General features: G+C 44.4%; 1 long non-coding RNA gene across 1 annotated transcript; it reads left to right on the top strand.

Moving 5' to 3' along the window:
- Window positions 1-13,522: 13,522 nt before the first annotated feature.
- LOC125702292 (uncharacterized) lies at window positions 13,523-21,333 on the top strand. Its single transcript, XR_007380514.1, has 3 exons — window positions 13,523-13,568; window positions 15,323-15,423; window positions 18,778-21,333. It is a non-coding gene; the product is annotated as an uncharacterized LOC125702292 (long non-coding RNA).
- Window positions 21,334-21,832: the final 499 nt, after the last annotated feature.

The following is a 21,832-nucleotide window of genomic DNA, read 5'->3' as shown; positions in this document are numbered from 1 at the left end:
AATGCATTTCCACACGAGGATTATTTCCCTGCAAATAAGATCTTGCTAAGCATCATGGGCCCTGCAGAACATGTCAGCCTGTGCCTTCGGAGATGCTAATAATTTCTTGCATAACAGGGAGAGCTTTTGCCTTCCACTGATGAGGGCCTGAGTGCACTTGGCAAAGGCTGGTCTTTGCTGGCCTTGAGGCCTCTACAGCACACAAACTGACAGATCTGAAGTCACAACATGGTAGAGAACAGACTGAGAAGCTGTATGCAGCATGTGCAGCACGAGTGTGCCATGGGACATTCTCATCCAGCATCCATCCATGAAAATCAAAACAGCCCTACTCAAATCTCCCTGTTCAGGAAGGCTGGATTTTTGTCCCAGGATTTTGAGCCACCTTTTGTTACCTTTCTGATGCATTTTATTTCCCACAGGTGATGATCACTATCTCTGCTACCTCTGGAGTTACAGTTCTGGTGACACTCACACCTACCTTTACTCTTCCAACCATCCCAGCTCTCACCTCACTCTCATTGAGCTGCTCATCAAGTGCCCAATCCTACAGACAGAGACTTGTGTTTCTGCAGAGCACCATTCCATTCTCACACATTGGACTGGGCTTTTCCAAGGAGCACCTCTGGGGGCTTCTCCTGCTGTGCTCTCGGTCACCATCCTCTGAACCAATATGAGAACCAGAGACAGTTTTCTGACTCTGGTGATGGATTCTTTACTCTGTGGTTATAGTTTGACTTTCCATGCTAAACATGCACAAAATTGAGTAGAAACATTCATGGTGTTGGAAGAACTGAATTTGCACTTGTTGCTGTTTTCTGCTCAGAGTTCTGTTTCTGTGATCACATCCAGAAATTACTCATCCCAAACCAAGACAGGCATGTTAGGCTGGGTGAATGGATCTTTCTGTTGTAGAGAGAAGAGCTACATTATTTTAGGACAAGCCATCTCCTTTGTATGAATCTATGCTTATGGTTAGAAACAGTGGTGCTTTAGCAAGAGAAGGTCTTCAATATGGGTCTTCTACATTAAGAAGGAAGTTTTGTGTGCTGTGTAGGATGAGGATGGAGGCAGCCACTATCTGAAAAGCTTTGGAGCACCAACAACTGAGCGTGATGCCAATGGGAGGAAGAGTTGGACCGAACTGTGCACATGGTGGGCCATAGGGACATACCCATGGGGCTGTGCCATGTGGGCAGAATCCTGCTACCCACTCTGCTGAGTGTTGAACGGTTCCACTTCCAGCTTCAGTCAGTCTTTGCTGAAATTGTTTTGGCATTGTCTCCTGACAGTTGGTTTCATGTTTGCTGCCACTCATGGCAACCAAAATCCCCTCTGTCAGAGAGCTTCTGCTCTGTGTACTCATAGCACTGCCAGAGATGGTGAGACCAGAGATGTACCCCCAGCATCACATCTGGGCAACTGCCCTGGAGACCCTTTGTAGGCAACGGGGAGAAACAGCTTCCCAGGGAGCAACTGCCTGCATGGAAGAAATCACACCCTAGGAGGGTAATTTGTCTTTACCGACTTTAAAGTCCACTTCAAGAGGGGTTAATGCTGAATTTTATTTCTGCCTTCAAACAATATTCATTTTTAGACTAACTCATTTCCTGTTGCCAGGCTTTGTAGTGTGGGTTCTGTCTCTTTGTTAAAAAATGCAGGAGAATTGGCAGCTGTCTGCTTAGCACTGAGGGTTGGGATGCTTCATCTGTGCAAGGTGCAGGTCTTGAGGTCTCTGTGAACAGACTTGACCACAGGCTGTGTGAACTTTACTACTAGTCCAAAGCACACGTGCAAAGAAAACAAGCTCTGCCTAAATCAGAACACAAAGAAAAATAAAAAGCTGTGGCAGAGGGCTTAACAAAACACTTCTTTCTGATGGGCTCTATCCACCAGCCGTGTCCACATTCAAATTCTCAGTGTTGCATGCATTCCTGGACATCCTTCAACCACTTAAATATTTGCAATAAACAGATTGCTGCTTCATTCACTGATGAAACAGGTTTGCTTTGTAACGACTGAGTCCCTCTTCCAGAAGGTGAAAGTTCTGCAGAGCTCAGCTCATCCATCCAAGTAGGTGCAAAAAGAAGACCAGTGCTTCTTGCTTGGGCTTTAGTTATTGGAGAGACACAGAAATGTGAGGGGTACATGTGCCAGTATGGGCAAGTCATTGGTCAAAGCATAAAAATTTTGGAAGAAGAAACAGAAGGTACATTGCTTATGGACAGGCTGCTCTGTGAATTCTGAGCAAGAGTAATAATAACAATTAATAACAGAATGCTTGAATTATTGATAGTAGTAATTCATAATTGAATAACTGATTTCTAAGCACTATTATGGGGACCCTTGTCACATTAACTCAAAGTATTTTGCAAGCCTCAGTGAATTAATGTCAGGATTATTTTTTTCACAGCCAAAACTGAAATGAAACAGAATCTCTTCAGACAACTCCATCTCTGTATAAACCCCATGCACATTTCCCTTAGAGAGATCTGTCATGAAAACCACCAGGGTATGGTGATGGCTCCTCAGATCTCCCATCAGCATGAGGCTTCCACGCACATGTGTGGACTGGTGGCACTGGTGGAACTGGAGGTGGGCCCTGCTGGGGTGGTTGGGACAAGATGGGAGTCACAGGTGAATTTGGTGTAGAATAATAGCCTTAAATAAAACCTGTCTTCTGGACTCTTTCTTTTTCTCATGGACCAGGAAATAGCCTTTAATTTCACCAACCTGTGAATTTCTCTTTTCAATAATTATTTTATTTTCAATACAAATGCTTTTTGACTCAAGTGGAGAAGGAGAATCTGCCACATCAATGGACATTCTGGCTACTTACAAGATTGCAGTAGGTCAAGCCCCATCCTCTTCATCTAAGATTAAATGATGAAACTTCCCATTCAATGCAATCAGTTCAAATTTTCGCTCTCTTTCAGACCTCTGCTCTTTCCCCATTCCTGTTGGTGTCCTTTTGGATTAAGGCTGCAGAAAATCTCTTAGGCAGTGCCTTTCTCATACCGTGCCAGTTATAATCATTTTCAGTTTCTCTATAAATAATGCCTCGGCTCCAAAGCATCTCAAAGTGTCTTTCTGCCATCTGTAGCAACTTGCTGTTCCTATCAGCCATGCAATGGTTTTATCATTCTTCCTCCACAAGGCTTTGACTGCTTCTTTTGTGATTTCCAAGGATTAGAATATAAATAAGAATATTTATTTTCCACCACAGATAGGCTTGTTTTGAGTAGTAAAAATCATACAGATGGACAGTGGCTGTTAAAGCCATTCTATTTTCTTTCTGTATATCAGAAGGTTCCCATTCACCTTGAGCTCTGACACTCCAGAACGTACTGCTCTTTAGAATTAACCTCACGTTACCAGCAAAGAATCAAAAGGCTAAAGAAAAGATTTCCAACTGTTGATGGAAGCACACTTCATTTCTTCACCTCTGAACTTTAGAAAGTATTGCAGATAATTCTTACTGTAGCACACATATTTATATTGCCCTTGGTCAGTCCCTATTGCTCTGCAGAGATCTCAGGAAGGATTTGCTCCATTACCTTCCCAGGTACCAAGGTGAGGTCGAAAGACCTGTAGTTCCCTGGGTCCTTCTGGAAGATGCATGTGATGCTGGCTGAACAACACAGTTCCTGTCATTCCTAATCATTGGCACCCACTTGTGTACATGCTGATGTGAGCATGGACAGGGCATCTTTTGAAATCAGTCTGCATCCAATTCAGAGGCATGAAATGAGGTTGGGAAATGCTGCAAATTGTATTTGATTAGTAAGAAAGAACAATGACTTTAGAAATATGTTTCCCACTACCTCCAAGTCTCTTCTTCTGCTTCCATTTTGACTCACTGCAAAACATGGAATTAATTGGTTGCTAGAACAACAGACATTTGGCCAGCTGCTGATTATCACTGCTGTGTCTTTTGGGCAGCAGACAGGGGAACTGGTGGATCTGCACTGCTGCTTGGGCTGAAGGCAGCCTCAGGATTAAATCAGAGTTACAACACAAACTCTCTTGGAGTCCAGCCTCACCTTGAAATATGTGTTCTTCAAAGTGCAGTGCAACTTTGCGTCTGTATCCATCAGTTTGGAGCTTCCAGAAAGTCTCCAGATCTGACTGGGAAGATAAAACTGCGAAAGGCTGCTAGGAAGGGACCTTGGCCTGAAACAGGACAATTGCATGGATCAGGTCACTCTGGATTTATCTGAAACTTTAAAACTTCCACAGTCAGACCTTACAGACTCTTTGCATGACCTCTTGCAGTGCTGCTCGACACTCCTGATGTTCCTGATCTGAATTTTCCTAGCCTGAATCTCCTCAGCTGTAAGTGGCTTCTGTCCTTTTCCATGCAGTAGGAAGTTTGATTTAATTGCAGGCTGCCACAGAGATGGAAGACCCCATCTTCAACACCACTAGGAGCCTTTGGCAGCTACCCAAGTCCATACATGGGCTTCAATCACAAGGCATAGGCTATTCCCCTGAGATGCCTCAGAGAGAAGAGCTCCATGCATGCAAACCTGGCCAGCCCTCCAGAGCAGTAGATTGTTATTTAACTTCTACTTGGGATCCCTCTGGCACTACACCGACTCAAAGCAAGTTGTGGTTATCATCAAATCAGTGATTCAGTGTTGAAGTCATAGAATCATAGAATGCCTTGGGTTGAAAGGGACCTTAAAAATCATCTTAAAAATCATTCCAACCCCCTGTCATGGGCACATTGATCTCCTCCAGCTCTGGCTGCCCAGGGCCCATCCATGGCCTCGAGCACCTTCAGAGATGGGCCACCCCCAGTTCTATGGGCAGTCGTGCCATGGCCTCACTGCTCAGACATCAAATCTAATCTCCCACCTTTTTATTTTAAAACCATACCCCTTGTCCTTGCCCACTCCATGCACAAACATACATCCATCCTGTTTGTCTGCTCTTGTTACTCCCTGCATTTCCACAGCCTTTGTAGACACAACAAAAAAAAAGAAAGAAAGAAAGAAAGCAGCAGAGACAGCTGCTCAGTGTAATCCAGGAGATCAACAGCAAAGCAAATACTTGAACCCCAATCATGGTGCTCATCATTTTCACCTTAATAGACTGGTAAAACCAAGGTGAACTGGCCTTCCCACAAGTTAGACTGATCCTTCAGTCCCACATCACAGCTGCCTGCCCTGTGCTCACATAGAAAACACTTAATTCTCTGGGCTAGACTAGCTTCTGCCTTCCACTCTCTTCCTTTCATCTTTAGGTTCACTGACCTGGTTAACATCTTGTCTGCTTTTCCTGGCAAGCAGAAAACTTGTGGATTACTCTAGTGCAACACATACCTGCTCAGCAGAGCTGTTCTGGAAGGCATCTGACTTCAAAGAGCTCCTTGTTATGGAGCTCCTTCAGGTCTACAGGATGGATGTTAAATCACATTGTTACATTCAAAACATTAAATATTGAGAAATGAGTTTATTGTTAGTAAATCTGATGTCTTAATAATAGTCCAAACTATCCAGTGTTTACAGAAAAGTCTCCCAGGTGAAATAATGAACTTGTTTTGCAAAATCTCCCTAGCATCTACCCTTGTTCTCTGCACTTACACTCACCCTCCCTGTGACCTTCAAGGTCCTCAAAGGAACCCTAGGGGAGATGATGACAAGAATCCTCCACCAAGACAAGCACGATGCTCATCTTGAGCTTTTCTTCTTCTTCATTCTTGGCCTTCTTGAGCCTATTTACACCCAATTGCAGATCGTTCTGGAGTCCCTCCTGCTGTTAGCAAGGCCATCTACCAGGGAGCATGACTGATGGAGTGGCACATCTGGTCCCACACTGATTGTACTCGGTGAAGTTCATCAGTAACTTTGGCCGGCTAAAAGCTGGGCTTTCCCAGGACCAAATGGTGATCTAGGTTTGCTCTGCAGGCTGTGGAGAGTATTGCAGTCATTGAGTGCTCAGAAGCCCAGGTTTTCCTTGATGTTGGCAAATCCAATTTCACATGCAGTGAGCAGGACAAACAGCCCATCTTTGTGGGTGCTTCTTAGTGACAGGACACACACAGGTATCATCAGATCAGATCAGGTGTATGGTCCTCCTAGCAGTACCTTGTGCAACCTGCATGGACTGCCAGCAGAGGCTTTCTGCTCCCTCCAAAATAGGCATTTCTTACACTTTTTCTGCCATGCTTCCAGATTCAGTCCAATCCACAAAACAAAATCTCTGAAAGGCACAGGTGGAGGAGGATTTGCACTAAGCTTTTTTCCCCGTGCCCAATTCCTACTTTACTCATGCATTGCTCGTAGTCAGAACACTGTTTTCTCATTTATGAAGTAACTCAGTGCAGAGTTTATGTGAATGCTTTCCTTGCTGCAGGTGCTCAACAGTCTGCTGTTAGAGGAGAACATCCCTTGTTCAAAACTAAAACCACTTCTGTTGGATGCTGATCACGAAGCATGTTTATGTATCTAGAGAGCACAGCCTTGAAGTACATAGGGGCTTTCTTGCTGCAAGGAAGTAGTGAATAATGCATCCCTCAAAAACCTCCTTTGAAAGTGCTTGGTGAGTGTTCCCATCAGAAATCCCATCTCCCAGTCTTCCTGTTAAACAGACAGGAGAAATGATGCTTTGAGGTGTCTCTGACCCAGCATCTACCACAGAAGGGCTTAAGCTCCTGGACAACACAGACACAGTACTGAAATATAATTAGCAGCAACAAAATCACTAACAGTGTGCTGGAGTGAGATTCTTTTCTGCAGAAGGTAAGAAGGAGCTTGGGATGCTCAGATCCTGCACCCATGCAGCCCTGCATCTGCAATGTGAACTTTACAGGAGCTTCTGCTGTTTTGTACATAATGGTCTAAGGGAGATAATAGGTCATGTAATGAGGACCAGAATTCACATTTAAGCCAAGCTTTGATGCAAATCTGGCTTTTGCCTCTATTTACAGCTGATAAATGGGATTTACATGCTGTTGTATCTGTGGGACCAGATAATAGGTAACTTGCTTTAGTGCTATGGCAAGTGCAGATAAAGTATGAAGAAAGAAAGTAATAATCTCTCTGAAAAGGAGTTACAAAGTTAAGAACACTTTTAAGCCTCTCTTCTTGAATGCCTGTGTCCCTCGTAATCTTCATGCTCATAAGATGTGTTATTGCCAAAACTAAACAGGAGTGCACAAGTTAATACCATAAACACACACAGGGCGCACACTAAAGGATCCATGATTTCCTTCAGCTGGCAGAGAGCATTCAGTAAGGAAACACAAAGCCAGTCATTATCTGGAAGCTCCAGGTAACACAGGTGTGTGTTGCTCCCTGGAGCATCTCATCTTGGTGGCCACAAAAAGGAGACAAGGGTGAATGATGGAGATGCAAAGGCTGGAAGTCCTGGTGAGTTTCCAGAGAAGTAATGAGGCTTGGATACACGGTGTTTTCAGTACAACATCCCAAGCAGTTGTGTTAGCACTGACAAGGAGCAGCGATGGCAGGGATGGAGATGTCAGTGCTGTACTGTTAAGCCATGGCCATAGTGAATAAGGGCCAGGAATCAAAGCCATGGGGTTTCTCATGCACATTTGATTCCTGTTGGTGTCACAGACCAGGAAAAATGAGTATTTGCATTCCAGGGGCAGAGACAGGGAACAAACTGCCAGATCCTGCTCTTCTAGACAGGAGGTTGATTTAGGAGATCAAGTTGGACCCCCATGTCTCCTAGATAATGCAACCAGAACTAATTACAACTCTTTGCCAAGGAAAAAGAAAGGGAAAGACGTCCAGACTGGGAATTGGAGCAGCTCTGTCTTGGAAGACAAAGCTAAGAAGTCTGTGTGGATATAGGCTGTAGGTCATTACCTGAAACTCTGACCACTGGTGACTAAAGGTCGTTTGCATCCCACTGACATTCAGGAATTCATTCGATGCTCCCTCAGGAAGTGGTTTGATTTCTCTTGCAGATAGATCTTCATGGTGCAGGGAGCTTCCATTGCCTTCAGGTAACCTTCTGCGTGCAGCCCACAAGGTCTTCCCACTGTTTTGCCTTGCTACACCTCTGTGCACAGTCCAGGTTTCCCTCCCATACACTGTGCTTGTTTTCTAACACTGGAGAACAGATGAAGTCCCCTTTGGAAGCTTCTGGCCTTCTGGCATTTTGTTTTTCTAAATAACCATGGTATTTCTGCAATCTGTCTGAAAGCAATTAGTAAACAGGAAAGAAAAGGGAAAACCATCAAATAAATTAATCAAAAAAGAAAAAAAAAGTAGTTGATGCAAGTAATTACTGTGAGAAGTCAGGTCTGCTTCAGCTGGGTGTATTTTTTGAGATGTGCTGGCCTGCTTTGACACAGCCATTTGTAGATCTGCCTCTGCATGTCTTGGGGGACTTTGCATCGGTTCCAGGGAGAAGGAATGAGCTGCTCTGAATTCTTCCAGAGCTGTAACCTGCTACAGAGCTTTATCTATTATCAGGGAGAGTAGAAGTGAAAGCACTGAATGACATCTCTAATGGGTCCTGTTGTTAGTGTCTCATTTCTGGCTTCAAGAAAGGCAATTGGATTCTGGAGTCTCTTGGAGTGATGGATAAATGACAAGCAATTTCATGAGCTAGAACTGAATTGATGTGAAAGCAAGAAGCTAATTGGATTATATGCTTGTCAGGAGTCTTTTTTTTCCTGTGCTGTCAGAGATATGGGTTGCTTTGCACAGAGGCAAGTCAGAGCTGCACAGTGACCAGCACTCCTCTCCCAATGAGAACAGGACCAGTGGTGACAGCACCTCATATGCCCTCAGGTCTCAATTCCCCAACTTTAGCAGTGCTCCTCCAGATCACCACAAAAAGAAGAAAAGCAGTGGGTTAACAGGCCTTCCAAACAAATCTGCCCTCATTTTTGTCAAGTACCCGCGTGTTCCAATCTGCGTGGTGCTCCCACCATTTGGGGCAGTGCAAGAAGAGCAATATTCCTCAAAGTCATACGCTGCAGGAGAATGAGAAGCTGCTGATAAAGACATTGAGAACAAACATAATGAAAACTCTTCCACCCTAAGGACATTAAGAGGAGGGAGAGTGGCAGCCCAGGGAGTTTGTGCAGTTTCCCTCCTTAGAGGATTTGGGGACCAGAGCAGGAGAAGTCCTGAGCAAACTGTGCTGTTCTTAGAGCAGACATTGCTCTGAAGATGATATCAGACTACAGATCTCCCACGATCCCTTTCCTCCGAATTACCTGATGATGTCACAGCTTAGGAACTGGATCTGTCTTCAGAGTGACCAATACAAACAATCTTCTCTGATCTTTTAATGCAGAAGCTATTTATGTGAAATGAATATTCCAAAATATCCAAAATGATTTAAATTCATGGCACTGTTCCATGCCACGAGGAAGCTTTGGGACAAGAAGTCCATGAAAATTCTGCTATTGAGTCAACCTTGTCCCTACACTTAGAAAATAGTGACTCTTAGCAGAGTCACATTGCATTTATGCACATGGGTAGGGGATTTTGGCACCAGCCTGGTTATCACTGACTACCCTATGATATTTAAGAGGAACGTGCTTGGCATCAGCTTTGTCTGTAACTGATGTCATCCCATTTTGTCAGAGACATGAAATACAGTGTTTGCTGTTTACTTCAAAATGCAAGATAAAATGATCCCTAAATGAGATGGAGAGTTGACACCCTGTCCTAGGTAGATTTGGCCAGAGGGTGTCTTATGCATTGCCACAGTCATCTCCTGTGGCAGACTTAGAGGAATTCTAACCATCTCTCAGCACTGTTCCTCACCCAGGGTGGTCGATGACAGATCCCTGAAGGCACAGCGAGCAAGGACCTGATGGCAATTATGCTCTAGATGTCTTTGGAGCCTGGCCTGTTAGATTTGTTTCTCTGCTAGGAAAGGAAGATAGGAAATGTACAGTCAGTGCATTGGAGAGGGTACAGTCCTTGTTTATCTGGATCGTGGCCTGGCGTGTCCCAGGGAAGAGTGCATCGTGTAACAGCAGCTGCCAGAGGATGGCAGCAGAACCGGCATAGTGAAGGAGAAGCTCCGAGTCCTCTGAAGTCCACAGAGCTCCTCTGTGCAGCTACTGACTACGAGACACTGATCAGCCCTGCAAGCTCCCCTGGCCCCAGAACACTGCAGGACTCTGGTGTTCAGGGTGCTGCAGTTTGAGGCTGGAGAGGACGCAATCCCCTGTGTCCCAGGAAGCAGGAGGTCACTGCCTGGAGACAGGTCACACTGACAGCAGCCTCACAGCTGCTTTGTGTCCCAGGTGATACATCAGGACACAGCAGGAGACAAGTCCCTCCTGGAGATGCTCCTATCAGTAGGTTATCTCTGCCCAGCAGTAAGTTGGTGCCTCTCCTATCTTCTCTCCCGTGACAGACGTGCAGAACACTCAGGCCGTGGGTACACAAAGGCCCACACAATATGACAGTCATGGTGCATTCGGCAAGAGGAAGGTCAAATGAAACCCTTGGTGAAGATATCCAGCCAGGTTGGATGCAGGTGCAGCCAATAATTCCCATGCTCCAAAGTCTGGTGAGGTGGAAGCTGAAAGCCAGAAGAAAGGTACCCAGCACAGCAGTGTTTGTGTATTGACTCAAACAAAAGGTGATTGCTGCCATGGAGCTCAGAGGCCAGAGACATGAAGAGATCTTGGTGGCCAGAGGGCATTTGGGTCCATCCAGGTGTTAAATCTGCTGAATCAGATCTTTATTCTTTGTCTGTGTGCTTGGAGGAGACGTCAGAGAAGGGATTGGGCCAATGTCAGAAGGAGAAAAGAGAGCTCCATCAGTGCGAGGGTCGTTACTGATTGAAGGAACTGATTCTGACTTTTTAAATGTTTATTTTTCCCTGTTGTCATCAATTTTAATTACCTTCTCTTTGTGGATTTCTCGTCAGGTGGTTCTGTCATTTGGGTTTCAGGATGCTTTGTAATCTCTGATATTTAATCATTTCTGTTCACAGGCATTTTTCCCTTTAAGACTGCCTTCACAATGGGCTGTGCTGTTCAGAAAACTACAAGTTTATTAAACAAACAGGGATCTCAGGGGACAAAAGAAACACTGCAGCTGCTGGCTATCATGTTCAGAGTATACATTTCCTATTGCGGCTCATTGGAAATGCAGCATGGGCTGAAACTCATCACTATCATTTGAGGAATACAATATGCAGCAGAGCAATTGAAGCCACCAGCGCTGACAGGCTCAGCAAAAAGGGAGCATTGAATTCCCTGAGGCTCTGGAGCTCTCCTCACAGGTTTGATTTCCAGCTCTGCACTGGGACACCAGCAAGCAATTTCCCAGTTCTCTGGACTCTGCTAGAGGACAAAACCAATGGACTTTGATGGCGGTTCCATCATCATGTCTGAAAGACTCCTTAGTCTAGAAATCAGTTCAACCCATCCCCAAAACAATGCCATGCTTACAAAGCACAGAAATGCTCGGAGAACTTCCATCACTGGTTCCCTTGTTTTGGAGGTGGAGGGAGACTCTGAGCTCTGCTAATGCGACTTTTTCTGCACTCTCTGGAGTATTAAATTGCCAGTCCTGACCCTGCTTGCTTGCTTTTTTTTTTTTTTTTTTTTTTTTTTTCATTCAGTCCCATTACGGTGAAATCAGATTGCACAGCTTCATTTTAAATCCATTCCTGACCCAGCAGCTCAGCACAACCATTGATTACACCAGTGCTTTTTTATTTTTTGCTTTTTTTTTTTTAATAGGATGAAAACCTTTTCTATTCATAAAACATATGGGCTTTGTTTGGCTTTGTTTAACAAAGCTTAAATTTGAAGCTGCAGACTACCCAGTGCCTTCCCACAGCATACGCAGGCTGCACGTGTCCCTTGCTGGCAACTCATTCAGATCAGACATTGTTTGCCAAGAGATTATTCATCCAATATGCCCATTATTCACAGCATAATTTTCCTATTATTCATCAAATTCTGCCAGCCAAATTCCCAAACCTAGCAACACTTTCTGCTCTTCAGCATCAGAGTAAACTAGTCCATCTCCATGCATCACCCAAAGCGTCTCAGTCACTGATAGCTGCACCAAGGCCACCGGAGACCTTCCTTGCAGGTTCAAGAGGGCAAAGTCCATTGAAACAGCCCCATCCTTTGCCATTTGCTCACATCCTCACCCCAGTGGTGGCAGCGTGCTGTTGATGACCACAAGCTCAGAAATGCCATATGATGCCCCATTGTTCCCATCACTGAGACCCAGTTCAGGTGTGGCCCAGTGCTACAGAAGGGATCCTTCGTGTTGGGACCCTCAGTACATGGTGAGGAGAGCTGAGAGCTCTTCACCGCTTGACTTGGACAAACTGTGTTACATCCCAGGTGCTTCCTGTCATTTCTTTCATAAGATACTAGCTAGTATTAAACCTAACCCGATTTCCTACATTAAAGCAGTTGCTGGCAGAGGTTATTTTATTAACACTTTATTTTTACATCTTAATTCTCAGATTTATTTCTTGATTCATTTAGGAGCACAATTGTCATGCAGCTAATGAAATAAGTAATATTTTCTCATTCCAAGAAATCTCATTAAGCTAATTAGCATGCTCCACCGGCAGGCGAGTTTGATTATACTCTTTTAAATGTGTATGTTATTTATTTCTTTGCTCTCTAGGCCCTGCCTCCTCCCTCCCCATCTGAAACTAAAGAAGGGCTGAGGCAATGATCTGTGTCACCCTGAAGAAGTGCCACCACTGCCTGGCACAGGCTGGCCAATGTTCACCTAGGGTAGGGGAACCTCCTGCATCAGCAGGTGAGCATCTCTGCTTCTGTGATAAGGCACTGCTGGAGCCCATCTCAGAAGCTCCCCTGTTAAACATGAGAGACAGAAGGGACACAGTTCAGTGTCACTTCTTCAGCTCCATGCCATCTTTCTTGCACACACTGTTGGTGCTGTAGCAGTCTGTGCTTGGGGTGAGGTGCTCACTCCTTGGGGGTTCTGTAATGTGAGGACAGCTGGTCCAGTGCCATTTCTGATAGAACGAACTGCTTGTGCCTGTCCTTCCTTGTGGGTCCAGGCACAAACCAGGACCAAATGAAGTGCGAGCATGTTGTTAAACCATGCAAAACTCTGTCTAGACATCCTCATTTCTGTTTGATTGTAATTCAACCAAGATCAGCTACTGATAGACTGACACTAAATCAAACAAACAAAAAAAAACCTGGATGCTGCTTCCTCCACCTGTAAATTGAAGTCAGTGAATCAATCATGACAGTCACTCATGGAGAGCTCAGAACGTCCTGGAATTTCATTCCAAGCTTCAGGGTCCTCCAAGGACCAATTTGCAAAAGGGGTTGCAGGAGCTGGGCAGCATTTTGATTCATTTATTCCAGCAAGATGCAACTGTGTCAAATGCATGAGAAAAACTGATAGGTGACTGTATGGGAACTGCTGAGTCATGGCCTGAACCTCTGATTAATCACCTGAGGCGAGCCATGAGTCAGCCAGAGGAGCACAGGTGAAGGCAATTCACCTGTGCTGCTGGAAGACCTATTTAAGAGCTGGCTACCAAAGGGGAGGGATTTCTTCTGGAGATCACCCCTCTTGGTGTTTTCTGGTGAGCTTAGCTGAAGGGTAAGCTCTTCCACTTATTCTCTTTTGTGATCCTTGTTTGCTTTGCCTTACTCTCTTGATTATATTGCGATTATAACATCTTGATATCTATTGATTATACACAATTATATTGTGATTATAACATCTTGGTTATACAGGTGACACAAGCACTATGTTACCCAAGCTGTGGTTTGACCAGTCAAATTCAGAGATTAGAACTAGTGCTAACAAAAAGAACCAAACAGACTGGGTAGACTGGGGTTCACACCTGTGTGTGGCATAGGGAGGTGCAGAAATGGCTCTGTGCTTGGAGCAGAACTGGATCCCAAGCCATAAATGTGCTATGAAATAGACAGACCCAAAGCAGAGGGGCTGTGTGGAAACAGTTCTTTTGGCTTTGGAACCAACCACTCAATTCCCATTGGGTAACCTAAGAGTTTGGCATTCAGTACCACAGCCAGGACACGGGCAAGGCCTCGAGCAATCCAAGCACTGTTCTTACCATAGAATCACAGAATCTTTTGAGTTGGAATGGACTCCAAAGGCCATCTGGTCCAACTTCCCTGCAACGAGCAGGGATACTTACAGCTCCATCAGGTGCTCAGAGTGCTGTCCAGACTGACCTTCAACGTCTCCAAATCCTTTACATTTCTACCCTGAGAGCTTCCTTAAGGTCTTTTACACCCCGCATTGGGACAGATTACAGCTTCAGTTCCTTTCCTAAGGCAATCTGAAATTTCCTGTTTTTCGATAAACCTGATCAGGACATCCTGAACAGCAGCAGACCAGGATATTCTTTCTGCTTTCCTCTAGTTTTCACCATCTCGGTGCCCTTCTGAGTAGAACATCCTTTTACAGTGCTTTAAGTTGTGGGATTGCAGCAGTTTTGCCATTCCTGGAGTTGCAAAATTTCCTTCTTGGAAATGATCAGCCCCTTGGCTTCACATCAGTTCATATAACATTGTTTAATGGGAGCTAATTACCAGTTTCTGCTGTATTCTGCCCATCATCCTGACTGCAGCTTCTGGATATATGTCACATAAACCCTTTGGTCCCTGTACAGCACAGACCACATCATGTTCAAGGGGAGGAGATGTTTCTAGAAGCCCAGTCCACCAGAGGAGGTGAAGATTTGATAGAGAGCAGCTCCTGCCAGCCAGCAACCAGCAGAGAAATGCTGTTTGACAGGATTCTGAGCTGGTTTGATACTAACCAGCCCCAGCCCCATGTGAATAAAGAAATGAAACAATCTGACATAGGTCAAATATTCTATTCCCAGCCCAAGGGAAAATTGAATGTCTTTTCAGAAAAAAAAATGAAAATAGCTATTGGAATAATGGGAATGGCATCTCTCAAAGGAAAAATAATTGACAACATTCCTGAATGTGTCCTGCAAGAGGCTTGGTAGAGTCCAGCCAGGGAAATGGAACATAGCTCCAAAGTCACAGGAAGGGCGAGCTCCCACCTGTGGGCAGCAGCATCCAGCTCTGCTCTGCTAAGTGCTTTGCTGCTGGCCATTTCCATTGGAAGCCTTGCCAGCACCCACTGCTGGATCTTGCATAAAAGATCGTAATGGCCTTTGTGCTTTCTTATCAGGAGAAAAATAAGTGATAACATAAAGAGCATTCCATCATTTGTCAAAGAAGATGCAGGTTCCCCATCAAACCCTCTGATGGATACGCTGGAGGAGCAGGGGATGAGTGTCCCTTCATTTCATGCTAGGAAGAAATGATGCTTGCCAAGGGGCTTCATAATTAACTTGTTTCTCTGTGCAGGTGGTGAATGCACTGTGCAGCTCACTCATGAGGCCAGATGGAAACCACATGTGTTTTGCTCCCAAGCAGAACACATTCCTCCCTTTGGGTTTCATTAAAAGGTGAGTGATGTTCTTGTAGGAGATCAGTGTGGAGAGTAATGAGGCCCCAAGGAACACATTTCCTGCAGGGCATTTTTTTTTAAGCTGAAGCTTAAGGTTTTCCATTTATCATGATTCTAAAAAGAGCTCTTGATTCCTGGTGACTTGCTCTAACAGGGGTGGTGGTATTGAAGCACAGATACCTGTACAAGGTGATTCAAAGGCAGAGGATTGCTTCAGCAGATATAACCACAAAAGGGCACTGGAGGGGGCTTCTAAGGGATATATTAATGTTTGCACTTACAGAACTGCATGTCATCTGCTACAAAACATAACAGAAGGACTTTGTCCTAAGAGAAGCACATCTATTCCTTACTGATCAGCAAGGAGAGGTGTTTTGTAAACACATGCTCTCTATCTAGAGACAGGACATCCATCCTCCAGTTACCTTCAGATGCATTAAGCTCTGCTGTGACAATATAAGGAAGGATGGCTTATTGCGTGCTCAAGAATAAGACACAGCAGTGAGGCTAAATCACATGCAAGGAGTCAAAGATAGATTTACCATTCCATTATAAGATATATATTTGCACTTTCTCTCTTGAACATGCCACTATGATCAGTCCTTGCAGAGCTGTTACACCACTGCCTGTGCTTGGGAAGACCAAAGCCAGAATGAATGATTTCCTTTCAGTCCCCGGTTGCTCACACTTTAGGAACCAACCACTGATGTTTAAGCACAGATTCTTTAGAACAAATTTACTGCTTTGCTCTGCCCAGGACAGCAAGTTTAGGTTGGCTGCCACAATGAAAAAAATAAAAATTGTGGAGTTACAAAATCATTTTAGTTGGAAAAGACCTTTAAGATCATCAACCTGACCTAACAAGTCCCTTCTCTAAATCATGTTCCTCAGTGCCATGGCCATGTGTGTCTTGAATACATCCCAGGATGGGAACTGCCTCCTGGACAGCCCTGTTTCAATGCTTGGCGCCACCCTCTTCATGAAAAATGTTCCTGATATCCCATCTAAACTTCTCCTAGTGCAACTTGAGACCATTTCCTTATACACTGCGTCCCCACACTCGGTTTCACCAATGCTTTCACCAGCAATAATTTGATCTGCAAGGCCCACACTTCTGATGGCTCTTGGTAAAGACAAGACACTAAAAGTAAGTCAGGGTGCTGGAGGAAGGATCTGTCAATATTCCTGTTTCCAGATTGAAATAAAAGATGGAGTAGAATATGCAAAGTGGAAGTAATAAGAAGAAACAAAAGTTTTCAGCTTGGATTGGGATCTGAGATCAGTATTTCTAGGAGAGCTCATGGAAAGGTGGCCCTCCAAATGCAAGGCTCATCCATCAGTCCTGCTGTGGAGACATTCAGGATTAGTATAAGAACAACATGTAAAAGCTTAGCCAAAATTCTCCTTGTCCATTTTAATAATGAAGGAAAAGATGAGACAGGTCTGACTGAAGGTGATAGGATGGTTCACTTGGAGCATGTGTGATTGTCAGTCCGGCATGGCATTTGATATGAGTCCTCCAGACAGAGGAGCAAGTTCTGTAACGCTGGGGAGATTAGACCCTGGTTTGTGAAATAGAAAGAGCACGGGCAGCCTGTGTCCCACTGAGTCACTGATGCTGAGCCAACCTGGGCAGGGCAGCTGAAGAAGACATTGGTCACAGTAGGTGCCTTGCATGTCCTGGTCAGGAGGATATGCATACAGAACAATGTGTTATTTTTTACATAAGGTCTTGTATAAATCAACGATCTTTTGCCAACCAAGCTCCTTTTCTGCTCTTTATAAATGTGTTATTATACTGGAGCTATAGTGAGGGCAGCAGTAATGAGGGAGTGTGCCTGTTTTCTGACACAGGGCACTGAGATGCTTCCTGTTACAAACCTGACCACAGTGAGTCCTTATAAGGCTGAGGTGGAAGCTCTGTTTACTCTGGTACACACTCCATCATCATCTGTCATTAATTAATCTAGCGTTTCTGCAAAGTGTTAGTGATCCTTGCCCTGCCAAAATGCATTTCTCCCTCAGCTACTCTTTAGCCAGTGTAAGCAGAATCATATTGGCATGGTGATTAAGGATTATGAAGAGGAGACATTATCATCTCTGAATAATTTAATGAATGCACACTTAACATGAATTGTAGCTGTAAAATCAGACTGGCTGCATGTCAGGAAAGAATTCTTTGTTAACACATTTATGGCTTCTTTACTGCTTTCTGATAGCTCCAGGTAGGGCTATCGTAAAGGCTTAAGAATATTATCATAATTCACCACCAAAAAGTGTCATTAATGCAGATTTAGTGACACTCCTCCTGTGCTGCTCTGCCTCTTCAGGCACAGACTGCAAACAGAAGCAATGCACCCCAGCCCCCTCCTCTCACACCTCCCTGCTCCTGGGACAGAGATGCAGCTGGAGCTGCAGGTAGAGCTGTAGCTCTGTGAGGCATTCATTTTATGATTCATTGATCAAACAGAGACCAATTGCACTCGCTAATAAATAATTATTCCTAGCCCAGCCAAAGCAAGACAAATCCAAACTTTTTTTCTACTGTGTAAGAGATGGAAAAAAAGAGGAAAAGAGGAATCTCTGTGGCTTAGCTAATATTTTTTTGTCTCCTCTGGCTATGAAATAATGCATTTAGGTTTTGCTTTTAAAATCTCAGAACAAAGTCTGTTTTACAGAGTAGTTTGGCTCAAAATCCCAATGGTCTCTTGTTTCTGGGAGCATCTGTAGGTGGTGGAGTCCAGTATGATCTGGAGAGAGGCACTGGGATGTACACAAATGATATGGAGCATACAGAGGTCCTGTGCCTTGTGCAGAGTGAAATACTGGGCTAGATTCTATTGCCAGTAAACGGTCTCAAAGAGCACGTATTTCTTTCAAAGGATGTGTCCCCTTTGAACATCAGAACTGCTAAGAACAAGTTCTTGAAATCCAGCTCAGGTTGCATCTGTACAAGCCTCAAAGAGCTCTCAAATGTTGCAGCATGCTGTGTGTCCTGGCATATTGGTCATCTCTTCTAATTCCTCAGTTCCAATGCTCACCAGCACACAGGAACCTCTTCCTGACACTCCACATGGTGTCATGTGGTATAAAAGGAAATGAGAGCTCAGATTCCCAGCAGGAATGCATCCTTATTTAGCCGTCTTCATCATGTTTGCTCCCAAAGCTAAATTCATACATCTGACAATTCCACCAGCCCCTCTTCCCTGTCCTCCCCTGCTTTACAGACAACCTATACAGCTGACTTTACTGCCAGTTTTCCCACACTGCTGATTTATTTTTCATTTTATTCTGCCTATTTCTATTTTTGTATGCTCTAACAACTGTTTTCCTCTTGTCCACTTCTTCAAAGCAAAACCCCCAATGCAAAGCTCATCTCCTTCAAAGCCTTCTCCCCATGGATGGCCACAGATGGTGTCTGACAATGAACAACAGCTTTCCTCCATCCATATTACCTGTGTGAATCCCTGAAGGTGACTGGGAAAATCAGGAGCTGCTGCCAGCAGGCACTTCCCATGCATAATAAAGCACTGGAGACTTTTTTCTGTAAGCATCATCACAGAGTCCTCAGCACTGCTTGTGTGCAGCGGGCAGGAAAGCTGGCAGCTCGGAGGCTCTGGAAATGTTTGTCTTGATTATCAATGTGGGCAGACACATGGGGCTTTTAGCAATAGGATGCTACCTGTCACATGGATCAACTTAAGGCAAATAAAGACGTACGAAGATAAGAGTTAAAAGCTCTTCCCTTCTTACGTGCTTCCTTGGAATGTCTGCCTGCTCGCACTGCAATTAGAGCCACACTAGTTGGCCTTGGGATGTGATTTTTCCATTTGGGCTGTCAGTGTCCTGGTTATTCTCTGTGGCCCCTGCTCGCTCTGGTGTCACTCCATGGAAGATGACAGTGGCACCTTGTCCAGCTGGCACGCAGGGCTGGGAGCACATCCACTGCCAGCTCACACAGAGGTGTCACTGCTCACACAGAAAAATGAATGAACTCATGAGGAAAATTAGCAATTACCCCATGATGTCTTCCTTATGTCTCTGCTTCAGAATTCTCTCCGTGTGACACATGGCTTGCTAGGTTCATCAGGAATAAGAGGCTGTCGTAGTGCTCCAACCAGCCACTGCAGCAACTCAAACACACAGGGGCACCAGCTCTGTGAAAATCCTGCCTGGACCCCAGAGAAAGCAGCAGTGGACACAACAGCCTCAGGTTCGTACAACTCCCCAAGAGCTGGATTTGTTTCTTACCTGACAACTCCATTTATTAAAGTCTCTTTTCGGGGAAGGCTGCAGCAGGTTGCTCTGTGATGAGCATGAGCTAAAGGACAGGTCTGCAGTGACTGCAGTACAGTATATGCAGGAGTTTCGTCGTGGTGTGAAAGCCTACGGCATTCAAGCTATGCTGCTGCAGCCCAAAAGAAACGTATTGGAGGAAAATCTCATGAGAGGAAACCCCCAGGCAAAATGACAGCAGGACTGGGTAGCCCAGCGAAAGAGCTGCATGCATTCATTTGGTTATCAGTATCTTTACTGTGGCCTATATAAGGAGTACTTTCCTGAAAACCTTGATATAATGATTGATAAATGTAAGAGCTTCATGTAATTCTTTGTTTTATCAGAGAAATCAACCAGGACTGATTCCAGCCAAAGCTTCTCCTGTCAAGGGCAGTCCAATCCTTGAGAACCTCCCAATCGTCATTGCACTGAGCAATAATCACATTTATGAAGGTCTTTTTCCATGGCTAGACTAGAAATACTCAAAAGCCTATAAGATACAGATAGTCCAGACCACAGAAATGAACTCTTCTGGGAGCTTAGGGAGGTTTGCATGTAGGATCAGCAGATGATCCTAAGACAGGGTCAAATGGAAACATGGTTTCGTATTTTGCAGACATTTAAGGAACCTGAGTCCATAATTTTTATTTGGATTTCTTCCAAGTATTTACTGGAACAAGAAAACCTTTAGAGATTCTTCCATCACTAATAGGTTTTCAACTGAATTGACATGAACTCAAGGAGCAAAGATACTGTATTCATAAAATTTAATAGCCCTTGTAATTAAAAATACAGAAAATATGCTTTTTTTTTTAAAAGAAAAGAGGATAAGATCGCCCCTATAAATAAAGGTGTTGCTCTAAATCGTTAGCCTGAATCAAGGGCTGATGCCCAGCCGTTCAGCTGCACTGCCTTTAGTGCACTCACTTAACACTCTGCCCTCAGGTGCCCCACAGAGCAGCTGCAGAACCTCAGTAATGGCCAGAGAGATGCAGACTAAAGCCAGCTCCATCCTCTGCAGCCAGCAGCCCTCAGGGCATCGCTGTCAGCCTGCATTTCTGAAGCATGCTTTAATGAATTTAGTATTTAGCATTTAGTGCAGCCACTTGACACCCAGACTTTCATATCCCCAGCTAACAGGGAAGGAGCTCAGGACATCTATGCTACGACTGTACTGCTCCGCCTACCACATAAATTTTGTGAGAAGGGAATTTTTATCTAGTAAATGTTGTCATTACAGCTTATTATTATCATCCATCAATATCTTTCCTCCATAAATAACCTTCACAAACTTCTCCCTTCCATTCTTCAGAGCCTGAGAAGTTATGCAACTTCTGTGAGCCTCTGATAGGTAATTATACAGTGCCTTCATATTTATTGCAATAGGAAAGAAACAATCAGATCTGTCGTTCTTGAGGCTTTTGTGCAGAATGTAGCTCCAGAGAGAGCCAATTCCTTAAAGCTGCTGTAGTGTGGAGCAGCTGTGCCATTCCCTTCAGTGCTGATCATGGAGCTCCCATCTCTCTTTGCAGAGGGGTGGAGGTAGAACCTTGGTACCAAGGCATACCCACCTGAATGAATGTATTTGTGTCTCTTTCCAGCAGCCCCATCTCCACAGTGGATAGAAAGGCTTCAGCCACTTCCTTTCTTCCTTGAAGCATGTAACAATGCTAAGTTTAAGAAGCAGAGACACACAGTTCTCTTGCTCTGTTGCCATCAGCAGAGCAGAGCAGAGCCACTCACGGCTGTGGCAGCAAGACTGTCCATCACAGACTCACCGTTGTGTCAAAGGGAAACGTTTGTGGCAACATCCCCATTCCAGTGACATTTGATAGGAAGAGACTTTCTGATTTCATTGCAACACTGATGAAATACTCGTTCTTAATGATTTCTTTGGGTTGTCTTTTTTTTTATTTATTTATTTAGAGCCTTTCTGCTTAAATATGAGTTATCAATATATTCTCTCCCCTACACTGTTGAAAGAAAACGTTTATGTCTTGATAGAGGAAGAAATTTTAATTACAACTGGTGGAAACATTTAACAAAACACGTTTCCACAAAACCATACTGCCAGCCTGCTCTGTGGGAACATATTGGCTTGAGCATAGTTTTGGCAGAGGGTTTCTGAG

The sequence above is a fragment of the Lagopus muta genome, chromosome 18 (assembly GCF_023343835.1).
Source record: "Lagopus muta isolate bLagMut1 chromosome 18, bLagMut1 primary, whole genome shotgun sequence".
Lineage (NCBI taxonomy): Eukaryota > Metazoa > Chordata > Aves > Galliformes > Phasianidae > Lagopus > Lagopus muta.
Note: the sequence above shows the minus strand (reverse complement) of the source record. Positions and strands in the feature narration are given on the sequence as shown.